A 20,706-nucleotide genomic window follows, 5' to 3' on the forward strand; every position below is an offset into this window, starting at 1 on the left:
GGGGTGCAGCCTCTTTATGGAGAAATGGGGCTCCGGTCCCTGCCCCCCCCCCCCCCCGCAATAAGTCTCCAGCGTCAGGTTTGGACAGCTTTGCTTCTTGTGTCCCAGGGAGTCCTTGTCCTATGGCATTGGGAGGTTCCCCAGGCTCAGCCTGCTCCCTGGGGATGCACTCCCCTTTACCTGCCTGTGGTCTGCATGCCTGTATGGCCTCCCCTGCAGCATTATCACGCATGTTCTGTGCCCCTGACAGCTTCATCTGGGCTCCCACTGCTTCCGTGCAGAGTGTTTCCTGTGACCCCCATGAAGCTTCCGTCTGGGTGGTCTGTCCTCCGCACCTGCTGTGGGGTCAGCTTGCCCTGGCACCACGTGGGGTATGGTAGTGACTCCCAGAGGATACACTCCTAGACTCCTCACCCCACCCTCACCGTTTTGTGCCTTTTGCTTTGGCCCCAGGGGCTCCCCCTGGCTCCTCCTACCTTTAAGTTTCCCCTACCTACCTTGTGATTTTCCTTCTCTCTGTGCTCAGGAAGGGGAAGTGGGCCAGCTTGATTTTTCTCCTCCCTCCCTGTGTACCCCCCTTTCCTTCCACCCCAACAAAAAAGCAGCAGGCTCTCCTTTGACCTCCCCTGGGTCTTTGACTCAGTTGTTGATATGCTTAAGGACAAGAAGAGAAATCTGGAGATCCTCCTACAAGACGGCCGCCTGTCTGGTCAGGGTGCCGTCCTGCGGAGTCCAGGTGCAAATGTCAAAGCCTTCAGTTGCTCCCTGTTGTCTTGGAGCAAAGACTAAGTCTGCCCTTTCTTCTGGGAGGTGGATGTCTAAGGCCATCTGAGACAGAAGCTTGGTACGGGAGGGAGCAAAGAGAAAAGCACATCAAAATGTTTAAAATCACTCCCGGCACATATTCAGGATGGCCACACTGCGCTGACGCATGCGAGCCAGAAGCCATCATGTGGCCGCCTACGTTCTCTGTGTGTTTTCTTTTTTTTTTTTTTAAAGAGCTTTTATTCTACGTTTATTTCTTTTTGGGACAGAGAGAGACAGAGCATGAACGGGGGAGGGGCAGAGAGAGAGGGAGACACAATCGGAAACAGGCTCCAGGCTCTGAGCCATCAGCCCAGAGCCTGACGCGGGGCTCGAACTCATGGACCGCGAGATCGTGACCTGGCTGAAGTCGGACGCTTAACCGACTGCGCCACCCAGGAGCCCCTCTGTGTGTTTTCTAAATGCTTGCTCCACATGTTCATGAGTGGGGTGTGCGTGTGTGCTGTGGCCTCCTTACAGTCTGGTCCTAAAACGTCGTGACAGTTGGCTTCAGGGCAGGGTGAGTAAATTTGGCCCGGCCCCACCTACAAGGAGCTGAAGACTTATAAAAACTAGTTACAAGGGACTGTGTTAAAGATTTTAATGTACAAACGAAAGGTTGTCCAGGAACATGAGGAAAATTTATCTTTTTTTAAAGAATTATGGGCAATATACAGGTGGTTTAATTACTTTGCATGGTGCCTTGGGGCCACCCTGTATGTCGGAATCACTGGCCACAATCAGCACCATGAAGGACGTGCCGTGCGTGTCCTTCCACTCGGCCAAAACCAGGGGCCGTGTTGGAAACTCCACACTCCCCATGTGGCCTGGGCACTGACCAACGGCAACAGATGCTGGTCACACGTCCCTGGATGTCTGCATCCTGGGTGAGCCCAGCCCTGGCTCTTTCCGGGCTGTGTCACCCACTGGACATCTTCCTCCATGGGAACCATTAAAGACTTCACGTTCTGAGTCTCCTCTCTGTGATAGCTCTGCCCGAGCCTTGTCACTCATTGGTGCAGTTGTTTGTTCTCAAGTATGGGAGCTTCCGGAGGGCCTCTGGCCAGGTCCTACACACATTTATGGAACCTCAACTTTGTGCCAGACCCTGTGCCGAGTGTTAGGGAAAGAGAAGTGAGTAGGAGTCGGTCCCTGCCTTCACGGGGCTCAGTTTCGCCGCAGAGCCAAGGACTGCATCAGCACTGAATGCAACTGAGGCCAAAGTGAGGCAAGAGAATGAGGGGGTGGTTGTCATGCTGCTGGGTGATCCAGGGAGGCTTCCTGGAGGAAGAATCAGTGTAGAAGAATCCTCACCTTTACATGACACTGCCATCTACGCAGCACTTTCCATTACAGATTATGAATGAAACACACAGTCTGATTTCCAACTTTGATCCCGAAAGCAAGCCTAGGAGAAAGGCAGATCTGTTGCCCCAGCAATGTGCCCTGGTCTGTCATCAGAAGTGGCAAAGCCGGGGCCAGAGCCTGAGTCCCCATCCCTGCTCTCCTCCTCTGCGCAGCCAATCAGAGGCTGCGGGGATGGAGAGAAATGAATACACACGAGCGACTGAGGAGAGAGAACAGATCGAACTTGGTGATGGGCAGACGTTGGACGTAGCAAGAGGTGGAGTCAAGGATATGCCCTCGGAGTCTCGTTTGGCCCACTCGTCCTGAGTTGGGAACATGCGAGCAGCAGAGATCTAGGGTAAATAAAGTGACGTGTTCGATTTTGGGTATTGAGTTGCAGATGCATGTGGAACAGCGTCCTGTGAGTGGAGGTGTTGTGTGGGTCTGGAGAAAGATTTCGGCCCAATCAGCCACTCTTAGGAATTCTGCTTAGAGCGTGGAGTATTATACTTCTTTTGTTTTTAATGTTTATTTATTTTTGAGACAGCATGAGCGGAGGAGAGGAGAGAGAGACAGAGACAGAAACCGAAGCAGGCTCCGGGTTCTGAGCTGTCAGCACTGAGCCCGACGCAGGGCTCGAACTCACGAGCTGTGAGGTCATGACCTGAGCTGAGCCACCCAGGCACCCCTTACGCTTCTAACGTATGACAAGATGAAAATCATAATAGTGTTTGCTTCCAAATATTGGGAAGAGGAATGAGAAGGCAGGGTAGAGTAAGGACATAGGGGTCTTCATGGAAAGGGCTTCAGGAAAGGCCAAGTAACAGAGTTAGGAACTTATTACATAAAGGGGAAAAGTAACTCCCAGAAAAACTAAGACTCATTAAACCAATGAAAACCGGTGGTGGTGGGCGAGAGCGGGCCGTGGGAGGGAGCACAAATACACTACATCATCGTTCAAGGTGGAGGGCTGAGAGGCTGGTGAATAACAAACCGAGCTACTTATTACATAAACCTCCAAACGTACCGTACAGACTTTCCAAATCATCGTAAGGAAAACATTTACCACCCGAATATATCTGAACCGATAAGACAATTCAAGAAGGCAAGTGGTTATATATTTAACACACAAAACCTGTTTTCTTGTACGCAGGTATGAGTCAGGAAAAAATAATGAAGGGTCACATTGAAAACACCTATATGGGGGCACCTGGGTGGCTCACTCGGTTACAGTGTCCGACTTCGGCTCAGGTCATGATCTCACAGTTTGTGGGTTCGAGCCCCGCGTGGGGCTCTTTGCTGACAGCTCAGAGCCTGGAGCGTGCTTTGGATTTTGTGTCTCCCTCTCTCTCTCTCTGCCCATGTTCTTTGCTCACGTTCTGTCTCTCTAAATAAACAAACAAACAAACATTAAAAAAAAAAACAAGCACGTAGAGGAAATTTGGCAAAGGACTTATTTTCTGAATATATAAAGATCCTGTGTAATGGTTTCTTCTTCGCTGATCCCTCACCAGCTTAGATTCCATGTTGCAAACGCTCCTTCGCCAATCAGGACTCCTCTCCCCCGTTCTGAATTATCTGCCAGGTAAAATGCCAAAGTCGGTTGAGCCCAGGTTGCCTTCTTACTTTCTGAACCCAACAGAAAACTGCTGCTAAACCAAATCATGTTCATACAATGGGCTGATAGTTGTTTCAACTTTCAGTTACTGACTGCAAACCTCAGAAGGCCAGAGACCTACTGGGCAATTCTGTGAAGCTTCTCTGCTATATCTGTTTTCACCGGGTCTGGGATGGATTATTTATTTTTTTGAATTTATTTATTTTGAGACAGCATGAGCAGGGGAGGGGCAGAGACAGAGAGAGAAGGGGGAGAGAGAATCCCAAGCAGGCTCCGCACTGTCAGGGCAGAGCCCAACACGGAGCTCAAAACCCACAAACCGTGAGGTCATGACCTGAGCCGAAACCAAGAGTCGGATGCTTAACCGACCGAGCCACCCAGGCTCTCCAAGATGGATTGTTGCAAGTCAGCAATCTCCATCAGAGAGGATAGAAACAGTCTGCCTTTACTGGGAAGGGAAGCAGCACACGTTCATTGTCTTGCCCCAGGGTACATGAACCCTTCCGGACCTTGAGCCTTGGCGTTTCATGGGGCATGATGCTGGGTCCACCATTTCGAAGACTTCATGCTATTTACCTGATGAGCCTGACTGATGACCTGATTGACCTTCAAAAGCCAGGGAAACCTATCAAGTGCTTCCTCTCCTTAGTGGCAGGAGATGAGGGCCAAGGGGAGGCAGGAGGTGCGACCCGTCCTGTACTTAGGCTGCCGCTTACATCCCTCACCCGCCAGCAAAAACTAAAATTGTATGACACAGCTCATCAGATATTGATAAATATAAGTGCTATATTGAAAACAAAAACTACAATGATACACTCAAAACTAAAAAATACTCCTGTGACGGGCTCCAGGTTTGGGGCGTGCTCAAAGGGCTTTGATTTATAATGTTTTATTTTCTTAGGAGGAAAATGTACTTACGGCTCACTTGTGCAGTTAAAGTTGGTATTGATGAGCTGAAAGATAAACACACCCCACCAAAAAGCAAGTAATTACAGGGGCGCCTGGGGGGCTCAGTCGGTTGAGCGACTGACTTCGGCTCAGGTCATGATCTCACAGTTCATGAGTCTGAGCCCCGCATCGGGCTCTGTGCTGACAGCTCAGAGCCTGGAGCCTGCTTTGGATTCTGGGTCTCCCTCTCTCTGCCCCTTCCCTGCTCATGCCTCTGTCTCTTTTTTTTTCTCAAAAGTAAGTAAACATTTAAAAAATTGAATGGGAATGCAAGCTGATACAGCCACTCTGGAAAACAGTATGGAGGTTCCTCAAAAAAACTGAAAATAGAACTACCCTACGACCCAGCAATGGCACTACTAGGCATTTATCCATGGGATACAGGTGTGCTGTTTCGAAGGGACACATGCACCCCCATGTTTATAGCAGCACCATCCACAATAGCCAAAGTATGGAAAGAGCCCAAATGTCCATCGATGGATGAATGGACAAAGATGTGGTATATACATATATATTTATATATGCACACACACACACACACACACACACACACACACACACACACAATGGAATATTACTTGGCAATCAAAAAGAATGAAATCGTGCCATTTGCAACTAAGTGGATGGAACTAGAGGGTATTATACTAAGTGAAATTAGAGAAAGACAAATGTCACATGACTTCACTCATATGAGGACTTTAAGAGACAAAACAGATGAACATCAGGGAAGGGAAACAAAAATAATATGAAAACGGAGGGGGACAAGACAGAAGAGACTGAAATATGGAGAACAAACAGAGGGTTACTAAAGGGGGTGTGGGAGGGGGGATGAGCTAAATGGGTAAGGGGCACTAAGGAATCTACTCCTGAAATCATTGTTGCACTAGATGCTAACTAATTTGGATGTAAGTTATAAAAAATAAAATAAATGTAATTCAAAAAAATAAATAAAAATAAAAAATTGAGGAAAAAAAAAACAAACAAGTAATTACAAATGGTTCTCTCCCCACTTACCTAAATACCTTCACTGCCGGTACCTTATAACTTAGTATTTACCATCTAAAACAGCGGCTAGCGAACTACAGCCCATAGGCCAAATCTGGCCAGTCACCTGTTTTTACAAATAAAGTTTTGTTAGAAGAGAGCCATGCTCATCATTTATGGATTATGCGGGGGTGCCTTCCATACAATGGCCAAGTAGCCACAACAGAGACTTTTATGGCTCATAAAGCCAAGATATTTACTGTTTGGCCCTTGACAGGAAAAGTTTGCTGACCTCTGACTCCTTAACTTAATTGGTTTCCCTGGTACCTTCTTATGGCTCTGGGTTCAGCTGGAGTGTCACCTCCTGAGAGGGACTTGCTTGCTTGGTTGGCCCTTCCGCAGCCGGACCTTCCTGAATTCCTGATCCCTGCCTTCCATTTACCCCATCATGGTGCTTCCTTCTGTGCTGGAAAGTGCGCCCCAGAGAGCTCCGTATTTGTGCACTTCGCTCAGGGCCAAAGACTGCATTAAACGTATGAATACTGGAGGCCAGAAATAGGGCCGATTCTGGGAACATCTGGGCCACACCACATACTCACCTTGGACAGCTAACTGTCTCTGAGGCTGTTTCTTCACTAGGAAACTGGGGGCAATGAAAGTACTTCTTTAAAAGGCTAAAAGGAGAGAATCTATATTAATTACATACCACAGTAATTCGTACATTGTCATTTCATTTTAGCCTAACTCCCTTTCTTGACAGAGGTGATTAAAGTGCGGAGAGGGGCTGGTAGGACTCGTTCCTACAGCAGATTAGTCAGTGGTTGGGACTAAAATGCAGCCTCCAGACTCCACTGCTTCCCACACCTTCACCTGGCCATGCCAACCAGTAGGCAGATTACCTGGAGCCTCTCGGAACCGAAGGAGCTGAGTTCATTTGAAAAACTAAAAACTGGGGCACCTGGGTGGCTCAGTCAGTTAAGCGCCGAGTTCGGCTCAGGTCATGATCTCGTGGTCCCTGAGTTCGAGCCCCACGTCGGGCTCTGTGCTGACAGCTCAGAGCCCGGAGCCTGCTTCGGATTCTGTGTCTCCCTCTCTCTCTGCTCCTTCCCCACTTGTGCTCTGTCCCTCTCTGTCTCTCAAAAATAAACATTAAAAGAATTTTTAAAAACTGGGATTAATGAATGAAATTCAGGGTATGGTATTTACAAATCTGTCTTTAAAAAAAGGATTATGCAGAAATGTGAGAATAAAAATGCATAATATACAAGTTTCATTCTTTTCTTTATATATGCAAAGACCTTTGTTTTAAGTAGCTACAAAACTAATAATACAGTGTTATTTCAAGTTTACCTTCTCCTTCTGTGGCATTAACACCTGGATAAATTCATTTTAGGCAGCCTGGAGCAAACAGGGCTGAGGGCACTTGCCACCCTGTTAAACAGTCTCCAAGGAAAGCAGAAATGTTGGGGAAAAGGCAGTTGTAACACGGAGCAAAAATCGACCTGATTATGTGTAGTAGTTTTAAAGGCGAGCCCTTCAATCTGCCAATTGTGTGTTTTGTTTTTTTTGTTTTTTTTGTTTTTACAGATCAAATTGGATCATTCTTGCAACATTTTTTCATCTCTAGCTACAAACCAATAGTCATTTGTTCCCTCCTGTTTAAATTGTATTAAACTCAAAATCAAGGAACAGGCACTGGGTTTGTCCCTCAATGCTTATGACTTTTTTACAAAGTAAAACAATCTTAGAAACGGATTAAAGATGCTTCAATCAACCTTGAAGCAACCTTAAAGATGCTGTTAATGATCCTTTTCACAAAATACAGAAAATGTCATAAAGAAGGAATACTGATTTTTATCGAACCTACTTGACTTCACATTGACTTGATCTTAACATTACGAGATAGGTTTCAACGCACCTATCTTATTATAGGTGTGGAAACGGTGCCTCTGAGAGGTCAAACACTTCACTGGGGGTCTGAGTAAGGAGGTTGACTGGCATTCCATCTAAGTGTGCTTGTCTTCCTAGAGTGCACAATAATAGCACCATGACCAAGAGCGTGGCCCAGGGCCAGGAGCCCGCTTTACTCCAAGCCTGCTACTTACCAACTCTGTTAACTTTGAGCAAAGTGGGTAATCAAAGATCCTATTTTCATGTGCATAAAAGAGGCATCATTAGAACCATACCTCCCCGAGGGGGAGGTTCTTAGAATGGCACTTTCTTAGCCCAGCGGGCCTGCTCTCAATCCTGGGCCTGGCTCAGTCCCCTCTCCTGGCCTCTGCCCACCAGGAGCACCCAAGGACTCCCTGCAGCGGACCACCTCCCACCTGATTTCCAGTAAGTGTTCCTCCATGGGTTCTGTCCCTGCAAACTCTCCCGCCCTTCTTCCTTCTCAGCTCAAACACTCTGAGTAGGTACACTAGCAAGAAAGGAGACAGAAAGAGAAAGAAAATAAAGAACCCATAATTGGCCATAGCAGCCCTGGCTCCTAGGAGAGAGAGACATAGTTTCTTTTTGGGATTGTCTTTTATTTACCAGAACACAGTGATGAGGCATTGAATCACTGATGAGCTAGCCCCGAGGCAAACAGAACGAGTTGTTCTGCACACTAAAGTAAGAATGTTAGCTTTTCAAGGATTAGCTATAGAAGGAAGGGTCTGGGAGGGAGGGAGGAGCCCAAAAAGAAGTGTTGGACTTAATGGGGGAGGGGAGGGAAGGGGAGGGGAGGGGTGATAATGTAGCAGTGGCTAAGAGAGTTTTGCAAAACGAGGGCCTAATATCCCACTGTAAGGTATCGTCTGAATGTTAACCCACAAACCTCCCCAAACCCTCAAACTTAACTCCAAACAAGACCCCAAAGTCTGTCACCTACAGTGGTGAAGGAATCCGAGCGGTGCCCAGTGTGGGATGGAGTGATGTGTCTGGAACAAGAATGAGACGCCTGGCGGAGCATCCAGAAGCCAGATGAAATCAGCGGATGCTGGCGCTCTGAAGTAAGGGGTGATGATGGGGAGGAGTGTGAGGCCCTACTGGAGTGACAGTGAAGGGTGACATGGAGGTGGCAGAGTCAGGCTAAATTAAATCTTTTTTTTTTTTTTAACTATAGAAAACGGGTCTGTTGATGTTTTGTGAGTCACAAGGAACAAACTCTACAGTCTACAGAATCATACAATTGTGTTGACAGTAGTTCAGCAGGACAATAGAGGGCTTTGACCTAGCATGACAGGTGGTCCTGGAGGTGGCCTAATCTTGACCTCTTAAGTATGCCATTTTATGTTGGAGGAGCCAAGCATCTCCAAGTGCACGCCCTCCTGCCCCACTGAGATCTTAACCATATCACAAGAAATGTTAATTTACCTTACAGTGTGTAGAGTGGACAAAGCTTGGCCTTGGGGATAAAAACAGATGTGTATTCAATGAAAGGGTGGACCTATGCTGGCCAACTCCATCTTGTTCTGTGTCCTCCACCTTGACCACACCTCCTCCCTTTGAGTAACCTCCCGCTCAAACTTCCCGATCAAAACACGCTCGGCGACCTGCGTAACAGGACTCCGACCCTTCCCCAGCCAGTCAGCTGAGGCCACAGCCATTACCTCACCAACTGCCCCTAGGCCCCAATAAAACCTTTGTGCTTTTGAAACTCGCTTCCTCTCTCCGGTATCTCACTGCTGCGTTGGTGCAGGTAGGGGATTGAGCTCGAGCTAGCTTGAATAATGGCTCTTTGCTTTTGCATTGGACTCGGCTCCCTGGTGGTCTTTGGGGATCATGAATTCTGGGCATAACATTTGGGGGCTCGTCCGGGATCCCCAAGACCCCCAAGGGACCCCCAACCCAGAGAGCCTGACTGGCCACAGTTAGTGTCTGTTCGTTCCATCTTTTCTGTGTGAGCTCATTTCTGGAATTCTGGTAGTGCCCGACGCGATCTAAGTGGACGCACTGGAGGACCACGGGCCAGGAGTTTCGGAAGACGTTCCGATCCTCCCTTTTGGAGGGATGTGGAATCCCCTCATCGGTTTTGAAGGGACATGGAATCCCCTCATCGGTTTTGGAGGGATGTGGAATCCCCTCATCGGTTTTGGAGGGACGTGGAATCCCCTCAAAGGTCTGAGACGAGGCGGGTCGCTCCCGCCGGTCGGCGTGAGGCCGTCATCTAGCTTTCGGTTTTGGAGGGACGTGGAATCCCCTCATCAGTTTTGGAGGGATGTGGAAGCCCCTCAAAGGTCTGAGCTAGCTTTCAGTTTTGCTTCCATGGAGGTGGAAGACTGTTTCTAAGGGCCCTCTGTTTGTCTGTTTCTGTGTTTCTCTGTTTTGTTCTGTGGACTTACTGGACGGATGTTATGGGACAGACTCAGACTACCCCTCTACCCACCCTCTTGGCTTAGGCCCTTCCTAGCCCCACTCCCTCTGGAGCCAAAACCCATTCTTGCTTTGCAGGGGACAAAGAAGAAGGAAAACAAGAAAAGTCTTACTCAGCCTTAAGCACCCCTCTACCCTGTCCTACAAGGGGGGACTGAAGAAGAATTAATTTTTCCTCCCCCATATAACCCCCCTAGGATGCCGGAAGAACACCATCCTCCCCCTCTGGGGGAGGCAGACGCTGTTCCGAGAGCGGGAGGCAGAAACGCTCCAGTGGGAAGCCCACCCTTTACCAGACAAAGGGCTCAGAGGGAACAATCCGCCTCCGCCGCCGACTCCACTGTTCTGCCCCTGCGAGCCACTAGACCCCCAGATGCAGAGGGGAATCAGCCCCATCACTATTGGCCTTTCGCCACCAGTGACCTCTACAATTGGAAAGCTCAGAATCCTAAGTTTTCCGAGAAACCGGCAGGGCTTATTGATTTATTAGACTCTGTTCTTTTTACCCATCAGCCCACGTGGGACGATTGCCAGCAGCTTATGCAGGTCCTGTTCACGACTGAAGAAAGAGAAACAATCCTCAATGGGGCCCGAAAACTAGTTCGGGCGCAGACGGGAATCCCACCACCAACCAGGCCCAGATAGATGCCTCCTTCCCCTTAACTCGGCCCCAGTGGGATTTCAACACGGCAAAAGGTAAGGAGAGGCTCCGGGTCTACTGCCAGACTCTAATGGGGGGGTCTCCGAATGGCTACTAGAAAGCCAACCAATTTGGCCAAGGTAGGAAATGTACAACAGGGAAAAGATGAATCTCCGGCTGCCTTTTTAGAACGGATCATGGAGGCATTCCGTACCTATACCCCCCATGGATCCAGAGGCTCCGGAAAGCAAGGCAGCTGTTATCATGGCCTTTGTAAACCAATCGGCCATAGACATTAGGAGAAAATTACAGAAAATAGATAGACTAGGAGAAAAAAGTCTGCAGGACTTACTGGTGGTAGCTGAAAAGGTATATAATAACCGGGAGCCTCCTGAGGACAAGCAGGCTCGCGCCATGGCAGCTGCCAGCAGTAAACAGACTCGAGACCTGGCCAGAATACTACTAGCTACCACTGCTAACTCCCCCGAGGAACGAGACTGCTGTCTTTGGCAGCTGGCAGACGATGCAAGAAAAGGTAAAGGAACCACCAAGGGGGGGAAGCAGAGGCTGAAGAAAGATCAGTGTGCATACTGCAAGGAGATAGGGCATTGGGGCCGAGATTGTATGAAAAAGGCCGGCAGGAAGGGAGGCAAGACTGATCGAGTAAAAGTCCTAGAGCTAGATGAACTGAGTGATTAGGGGAGTCGGGGTTCGGACCCTCTCCCCGAACCCAGGGTAACTCTTAAAGTGGAGGGGACCCCTGTTGACTTCCTTGTCGACACCAGAGCACAACATTCGGTCCTCTGCACCCCACAAGGAAAACTAGCCAGCAAGAAGTCCTGGGTACAACGGGCAACTTGTATGAGCCAGTATTCATGGACTACCCGAAGAATGGTAGATTTGGGGATGGGCCAGGTATCCCACTCCTTTATGGTAATACCAGAATGCCCCTACCCATTGTTAGGACGGGACTTACTGACCAAGATTGGAGCTCAGATAACTTTCAGACAAGAGGGGCCTCAGGTCACCGATGGCAACGGCCACCCCATCCAGGTCCTGACCATGAAACTGGAGGATGAGTACCGCCTCCACCAGGAGACACTCCTGAGAGAAGATAATATAGACAGATGGCTACAAGAATTCCCCTCGGTTTGGGCAGAGACAGGGGGGATAGGACTAGCCACTCACAGGACCCCGGTCCTGGTAGAGCTGAAGCCAGGAGAAAGTCCGGTAAGGATCAAACAATACCCCATGTCTCAGGAGGCTCAGAAGGGGATCCAGCCACACATCTGGAGACTACGAAGCCTAGGGGTACTAGTTCCTTGCCAGTCTCCCTGGAACACCCCCCTACTGCCGGTCAAAAAGCCTCACACAAATGACTACTGACCGGTACAAGACCTCCAGGAAGTAAATAAGAGGGTCACGGACATACACCTAACTGTTCCCAACCCATATACTCTCTTGAGCTCCTTGGCGCCCTCCAGGGTCTGGTATACTGTACTAGATTTAAAAGACGCCTTCTTCAGTCTGTCGCTGGCACCCCAGAGCCAACCCTTGTTCGCCTTCGAGTGGCATGAGCCGGAGGATGGCTACAGTGGGCAACTCACCTGGACACGGCTACCTCAGGGATTCAAAAATTCTCCCACCATCTTCGACGAGGCACTACACGAGGACCTGGGTGAGTACAGAAGGGGGCACCCTGGCCTCACCCTCCTACAGTACGTAGATGACATCCTGATTGCTGCCGACATGGCCAAAGACTGTGAGCTAGGGACCCAGGACCTGCTGGCTACCCTGGGGGCCTTGGGGTACCGGGCATCCACGAAGAAGGCTCAGATATGCAGGGAGAGGGTAAGTTACCTGGGATATATCCTGGAGGGTGGACAGCAGCGGTTATCAGATGCCAGAAAAGAAACTGTCCTAAAGATCCCTACTCCCACCTCCCGAAGAGAAGTAAGGGAATTCCTAGAATCAGCCGGCTATTGCCGCCTCTGGGTTCCAGGTTTTGCTGAGATCGCCAGGCCCCTATATGAAGCTACCAAAGAGGGGAAAACATTTAAATGAGCTGAAAAAGAAGAAACTGCCTTTAATCAGTTAAAAAAGGCCCTCCTAAGTGCCCTAGCCCTGGGCCTACCAGACATTACGAAGCCCTTCCACCTCTTTGTAGACGAACATAAGGGAATAGCAAAAGGGGTTCTAACTCAAGCCTTAGGCCCCTGGAACCGCCTGGTGGCTTACCTGTCCAAGAAACTAGACCCAGTGGCTGCTGGATGGCCGCCATGCCTAAGAATTATTGTGGCGACAGCACTCCTAGTCAAGGACGCAGACAAACTGACCCTAGGACAGGAGATCTGGATCACGACCCCACACGCCAGTGAAGGGGTCCTGAAACAGCCTCCTGATAGATGGATGAGCAACACATGTGTGACTCATTACCAGAGCCTCCTACTCAACCCTCCATGAGTGCGGTTCCACCGCAGTGCAGCCCTCAATCCTGCAACCCTGCTGCCCGACCCTGACCTAGGTGCTCCACTACATGACTGTGCGGGAATCCTGGAACAAGTACATGGATTCCGGATGGACCTGACCGACCGGCCCCTCCCCGAAGCTGAGGCTACTTGGTTCACTGATGGCAGCAGCTTTGTGCGAGACGGACACAGGTATGCGGGTGCAGCAGTGGTCAACAAAACGGACACCGTTTGGGCGGAGGCTCTACCCTCCGGAACATCAGCCCAGCAAGCAGAGCTCGTCGCCCTTACCAAGGCGCTAACGTTGGGAGCTAGAAAATGGCTTAACAACTACCGGACTTGGGAGACCCAGTTTTACCAGACCTGCTCAAATACTCCCAGGAGGAGTTACAGTGGATCAAGAAACTCCCCATGGCCCAGGAGATAAAGGGATGGTGGTATACACCTAACAAGGAGCTCGTGCTGCCAGACCAGCTCGGAGTCTCAATATTAGAGCACATGCATCGGTCTACTCACATGGGGGCCCAAAAATTAAAAGACTTAATCCGACATGCCGGAATCAAGATTCACCAACAGGACACCAAAATAGAGCAAGGTGTATCTGCTGCAAGACCTGCCAACTCACCAACGCAAGAGCCACATCAAATAAAAAAGGAACCAGGCTCAGAGGCACCAGACCGGGAGCCCAATGGGAAGTCGACTTCACTGAAGTCAAACCAGGAAAGTATGCTTATACATATTTACAGACACCTTCTCTGGCTGGGTGAAGGCATACCCAACCAAGCATGAAACGGCTCAGATGGTGGCTAAGAAGCTACTAGAAGACATCTTACCCAGGTATGGTTTTCCTGCCATGATAGGATCAGACAATGGACCAGCTTTTATCTCGCAGGTAATACAGGCAGTAGCCAAGGCGGTGGGGGCAAACTGGAAATTACATTGTGCTTATAGGCCCCAGAGCTCAGGACAGGTAGAAAGAATGAATAGAACCCTAAAAGAGACCCTTACCAAATTAACCATGGAGACTGGTGGGGACTGGTTGACTCTCCTACCGTATCCCCTTTACCGGGTTAGGAATACTCCTTACACCTTGGGTTTTACTCCCTACGAGATCATGTTTGGCAGGCCACAACCTGCCTATTATTCCCAACCTTCGAGCTGAACTTCTTGCTAAGTTTAAAGATCGAGAACTTTTTCTTTCCTTGAGAGGGCTCCAGAAGGTGCACGAGGACATTTGGCCGTGCCTCCATGCCATCTATGAGGCTGGCCCAACCCCGACACCTCATCAGTACAGGCCGGGAGACTGGGTCTACGTCAAGAGGTACCACCGAGAGACCCGAGAGACACCCTGGAAGGGACCCTACATCATGGTGCTGACAACCCCCACCGCTCTCAAAGTAGACGGCATTGCGACCTGGGTCCATCACACCCACGTTCGGCCAGCGGACCCCTCCTCGATCCGGAAGGACTTCGTCATGCAATGGGCCGTCAATTGGGACCAACACAACCTGCTCAAGCTCAAGCTACAGTGCATTCGACCCACCTAATATTGATAACTCTGTTAACTCTGCTTGTCATTGCTCATGCTGCTGGGAGTCCCCACGCCCCCCAAAATATCACCTGGCAGATCATAGACACCAGTTTGGGAACAATACGTAATCAGACCTCCCAGAGCCACCCAGGGACACTTGGTTCCCAGAACTTTGCATAGACCTCCAAACTCCTTTCCCCTTGTCACAATACACGCCCGGGTTACAAAATAGAAATGCAGCTGGTCCCATGATTGGGTCCACAAGCTACATGACAAGGGGGGAATGAAAGGGTGGACCTATGCCGGCCGACTCCATCTTGTTCCGTGTCCTCCACCTTGAGTGACTATGTCTCCGACATTCCCCCTTTCCGGGAAAATCGCAGAAACCTCAGACCATGCCTCCTCCCCTTGAGTAACCTCCCGCTCAACCGTTCAAACTTCCTGATCAAAACACGCCCGGCGACCTGCGTAACAGGACTCCGACCCTTCCCCAGCCAATCGGCCGAGGCCACGACCCTTCCCCAGCCAATCGGCTGAGGCCACAGCCATTACCTCACCAACTGCCCCTAGACCCCTATAAAACCTTTGTGCTTTTGAAACTCGCTCCCACTCTCTGGTATCTCACCGCTGCGTCGGTGCAAGTAGGGGATTGAGCTCGAGCTAGCTCGAATAAACGCTCTTTGCTTTTGCATTGGACTCGGCTCCCTGGTGGTCTTGGGGGATCACGAATTCTGGGCATAACATTCAATACCTGATTTTCTCGCTTGTGGCAGTGTGATTCAGGCGAGTTACCAAAAATATCTGGGCCTGAGTCTTCTCATCTCATCAACCCGAGTGCATCATTACTTGTTTTGTCCCAATCACAGTGTGCTTCGGACTGTGCCGGAAATTAAGCATCAATGGGATTTAAGTGATAGTAGGAAGATCATAGCAGCAGCTCTCCTCCCCTTTTGTCTGGATTACTGGAATCGCTCTCTTAAGGGAATACCTGCCTTTAGACTCTTCCAGGCTAAATTAAATCTTGTCTACAAGGACGGTGTACCCTGACTGGTGTACAGATTATAACAAGTGCAGATTTCATGACGAGCCAGATGGAATTATCAAATTATGGCTAGAGTCTATTTTTCTTCCACAAGATAGGCTAAATTTGCGCGTGCCTCCCAAGACGAAAGTTTACTGTGGATATCCATGACCCTCGAGGTTAGCGGATCAGTAGAAATGAGACACGCAGATATTTAACCCAGTACAATCCAACCAAAAAGGCAGGGCAGTGGACATGGCTCCCTCGTGTCCTTGGTTGGTGGGTGATGAGGCCAGTGTTGGAGGGAGGCACCATCAGGTCAGAGCACACCAGCCAAGTTCCCTAGATTCTGGTTTTTTGGCCCTCCAAGCCCCGAGGCCCAGGTCATCAGCACCTCAATCAACCCAACCTGCTGTGTAAGTACCACATCATCATCAGGACCAGGTTCCAAAGTTGAGTTTGTGCAAAGAGCTCTCCCATATTATTGAAATGTTCAGTTTTAATAGTTCCAAGTACTGTTGATTTTTCATCTCAAAACTATGAATGCTCATTATAGTAAAGTATTTGCAAGAACATTTTCTTGGAAAATATCACACTTAGATTTATAAATGGTGTTTGCCATTGGAAGTTCACTTGCTATCACAAAGAGGATTCACTCACTGACAAGGACTTCACTGGACCAGTTCATGTTGACTCATCTGGTATAGACAGATGGGGAAGAATCTCTTAGAATTAGTATGCTTCTAAAGGTATTTCCACTTTGTAAATAAACTTATTTGGTGAGAGAAGAAAAAAAAAGAGTAACAAAGTATCTTTAAAGTACAACAAGGATCGGGGCAAGGTGGTGAGAGTGGCATGGTTTTCCAGTCTCCTCAAATGACAAAAACAAGTAGAGTAATGGGGATAGAAAAAAAGAAACAGTGTGTAAAGTGGAAACACAAAAAGAAAATCAGTCGAAGAAAAAGATCAAAAGGATTCAAGAGAAAGTGATGGATAGAAGAGAGGCAAAGAAGATCCAACATATGCATAATAGGCCCCTCCCCAGCCCCACCCCCGACACAACACAAGGACAGAAGGTAAAAGGTAGTTGAGTGAACAAATATAAGCCACTATTAAAGAAAACTTTCCTGAAAACAAACCAAGAAACTGACTTGAACCTGTATATTTAAACAGGACGGTATTGTGCTTGGACCAGAACAGGCAACTCCAAGACACTGTCTGTTAATTTTATTAGAATTTACAGAATAGAAATCCTTTTGGCATAGGTAAAATGACCAGGTAATTTACAAGGTATTACACCTTCACACAATACTTTTCAGTTAAAACACAATGGACAAAATTAAGTAACATAGTACAGATACCCAAGAAAGAAAATGTGAGTCATTACTTGAAAAGTTTTTTATTTACTTATTTTGAGAGAGAGAGATAGAGTGCAACTGGGGAGGGGGCCAGAGAGAGAGAGAGAGAGAGAGAGAGAGAGAGAGCAAGTCCCAGGCAGTCTCCACATTGTCAGCACAGAGCTCAATGCAGGGCTCAAACTCACAAATCATGAGATCATGACCTGAGCTGAAGTCAGATGCTTAACCAACTGAGCCACCCAGGAACTCTGAGCCATTTTTTAAAATTCAGCCCAAATGCCCTTCAAGTATGAAGGCTACAGACAAATTGTGATAAAGCTGAGGGAATCGGGGAATAATGCAACTGTGTGCCCTTCCTGAGTAATCTACTAAATAATATGCTTCAGACAATCAAGAAGTGTTTAGAGAAGATTTTCCTAAGAGCTACTGGGGAGCACTGAATATATTTAACTGTAGAATAAAGACTAATAGGCATAGGGTGAAGAACACTATGTATTTGTCATATCCTCTGATAACAAAGATGTAATTCAGCTATCAAAACTGGGGAGAGAAGGGAAAAATTACATAGAAAGTAAGCTTGCTGGTGCCCTGAAAGGTACCATTTAGCACTAAACAGATACCACTTTAAGTACTTTGGGGGAGAAGAAGAAGAGGGGAAAGAAGAGGTTACTAATTTCAATATTGTTCATAGTAAGGAACCAAAAGACCTGCACTGTCCAACATGGTAGCCACCAACTGTATGTGGCAACTTAAATTTTAAATTCATTAGCATTAAAATAAAATCTTAAGTCCAGTTTCTCAATTATACTGGCCACAATTCATACTTCCATTTCTTTTTTTTGTTTTAATATTTTTAAATATTTTTGAGAGAGAGAGAGAGAGAAGAGTGTGAGCAGGAGAAGGTAAGAGAGAGAGGGAAACACAGAATCCAAAGCAGGTTCCAGGCTCTGAGTTGTCAGCACAGAGCCTGACGTGGGGCTTGAACTCATGGACTGCAAGATCATGACCTGAGCCGAAGTCAGACACTTAACCAAATGAGCCACCCATGTGCCCCCACATGCAGCTAGTAGCTTCCACATTGGAGACCACAAATAAAGAGCATGTCCATCATTACAGAACGTTCCTTGGACAGTGTTACAAAGGAGGAAGGATGCCACCCTGTGATATTAATATAAAGGTAACCGTTGAAACAAAACATCTGATCTGTGGCATTTGGTTATGGCAGCCTGAGCAGATTACAGATAGGAATTCTCTGCATATTGATCTACAGACTCAACACAATCTCTATCAAAATCTCCCCTGACTTCATTGCAGAAATTGACAAACTGATCTTGAAATTCATATGGAAATTCCAGGGACCTAGAATAACGAAAACAATCTTGAAAAAGATTGGAGGACTCATACTTCTCAATTTCAAAATTTATCACAAATATAGAGCAATCAAGGCAGTGTAGTACTGACATAAGGACAGACATAAAAACAGACTGTGTATATGTACACACACACACACACACACACACACACACACACACACACATCAAGGGAACAGAATTGAGAATCCAGAAATCAACCCTTACTTTTATAGTCAATTGATTTTTGACAAGCGTGTTAAGACAGTTCAATGGGGGAAAAATAGTCTTTTCAACAAATGACACTGAGGCAACTAGCTATACACATGGATCCCTACCTCACACTATACATAAAAATTAACTCAAAATGGACCATATACCTTAAAGTAAGAATTTAAACCATAAACCTTTTAGAAGAAAAGGTAGAGTAAACCTTCACGACCTTGAGTTAGGCAAAGCTTTCTTAGATATAATATTAAAAACACAAGTAATAAAAGAAAAAATAAGTTAGAATTCATCAAAATTAAGAAGTTTTGTGCTTTTAAGGAGACCATCAAACAAGTGGCAAGACAACGTGCAGGTTAGGAGAAAATATTTGTAAATGACATTTGATAAGGGAGTTGAATCCAAATATATAAAGAAGTCTTACACCTCAGTAATAAAAATGAAATTAACCCCATTTAAAAAATAGCAATAAACAAGTTATGGAGATGTAATATACAGCATGGTAACTACAGTTAATAATACTGTATTGTATATTTGAAAGTTGCTAAGGAAGTAATCTTTAAAGTTCTCATCACAGGGGCGCCTGGGTGGCTCAGTCGGTTAAGCATCCGACTTCGGCTCAGGTCGTGATCTCCGCGGTCCGTGAGTTCGATCCCCGCGTCGGGCTCTATGCTGACAGCTCAGAGACTGGAGCCTGTTTCAGATTCTGTGTCTCCCTCTCTCTGACCCTCCCCCGTTCATGCTCTGTCTCTCTCTGTCTCAAAAATAAATAAACATTAAATAAATAAATAAATAAATAAATAAATAAATAAATAAATAAAATAAAGTTCTCATCACAGAAAAATTTCATAACTATATGGTGATGGATATTAACTAGGCTTACTGTGGTGATCACCTGGCAATACATACAAATATTGGACCATTAGGTCATACACCTGAAATTAATACACTGTACATCAATTATACCTGAATCTTAAAAAAACAGGCAATGGATCTTAACAGGCATTTCTCCAAAGAAGATATGCAAATGGCCAATAAGCACATGAAAATGTATAAACATCATCAGCCATCAGGAAAACGCAAATCAACACCACAATGAGATACTATTTTACACCAACTAGATGGCTATAATCAGAAAGCCACATCCTAAGTGTTGACAAGGGTGTGGGGAAATAGGAACTCGCATACACTGCTGGTGGGGACGTGCAGCCACCGTGGAAAACAGTCTGGCAATTCCTCAAAAAGTCAAAAACAAGTTACCGTATGACCCAGCAATTCCACTCCCAGGTATATAACCAAGAGAAATAAAAACATATGTCCACACAAAAACTTATATGTGAAAACTTGTAGCAGCATTATTTATAAGAGGCAAAAAGTGGAAATAACCCAAATGTCCATGAATTTATAAAATATGGAGTAGTCATATGATGGAACAGTATTTGGTCATAAAAAGGAATGAAATGCTGAAACTTGCTAGAACATGTGTGACCTTTGAAAATATGATGCTAAAGAATCCAGTCACAGAAGACCGCATAGTGTAGGATTCCATTTATATGAAATTTCCAAAATAGGTGAATCTATAGGGCAGAAATGAGATCAGCGATTGTCTGGTGCTGAGAAGTTTGGGAGTATCACAGAGTCCATGCTAGTGGCTGTGCAGTGTCTTTCTGAGGTAATGAAAATGTTCTAAAATTGGTCACGGTGGTGGTTGTATAGCTATGTGAATATGAAAAAAACAACTGAATTATACACTTTGAATATGTGAATTGTATGGGATGTCAATTACATTTAAATAAAACTGCTATATATCTGGCTACAAATTTTAAAAAGGATATAAACACCCAATTGAAATAGCTAGAAAACAGGAGAACAAAGGAGTACAGAAATAAAGAATGAAATATAAAAACAGACACCAGTGAGATAAAAAACAAACAAAAAAGAATGAATGAATCAGAAAGTTGGTTCTCTGGGAAACAGACAAACCTAATTTTACTAAGTGGGATAACACACAGAAAAGACAAAATAGGAAAAGACAAGGGGCAGTAATCCCCCAGAGA

The 20,706-nt window shown here is 46.8% G+C and overlaps 1 long non-coding RNA gene across 1 annotated transcript; it reads left to right on the top strand.

Annotated features, from left to right (window-relative positions):
* Positions 1 to 354: 354 nt before the first annotated feature.
* Positions 355 to 10,747, top strand: LOC123584278. The gene is made up of 3 exons (XR_006705296.1): positions 355 to 366; positions 3,760 to 3,764; positions 10,255 to 10,747. It is a non-coding gene; the product is annotated as an uncharacterized LOC123584278 (long non-coding RNA).
* Positions 10,748 to 20,706: the final 9,959 nt, after the last annotated feature.

Source organism: Leopardus geoffroyi, chromosome B3 (assembly GCF_018350155.1).
Source record: "Leopardus geoffroyi isolate Oge1 chromosome B3, O.geoffroyi_Oge1_pat1.0, whole genome shotgun sequence".
NCBI lineage: Eukaryota > Metazoa > Chordata > Mammalia > Carnivora > Felidae > Leopardus > Leopardus geoffroyi.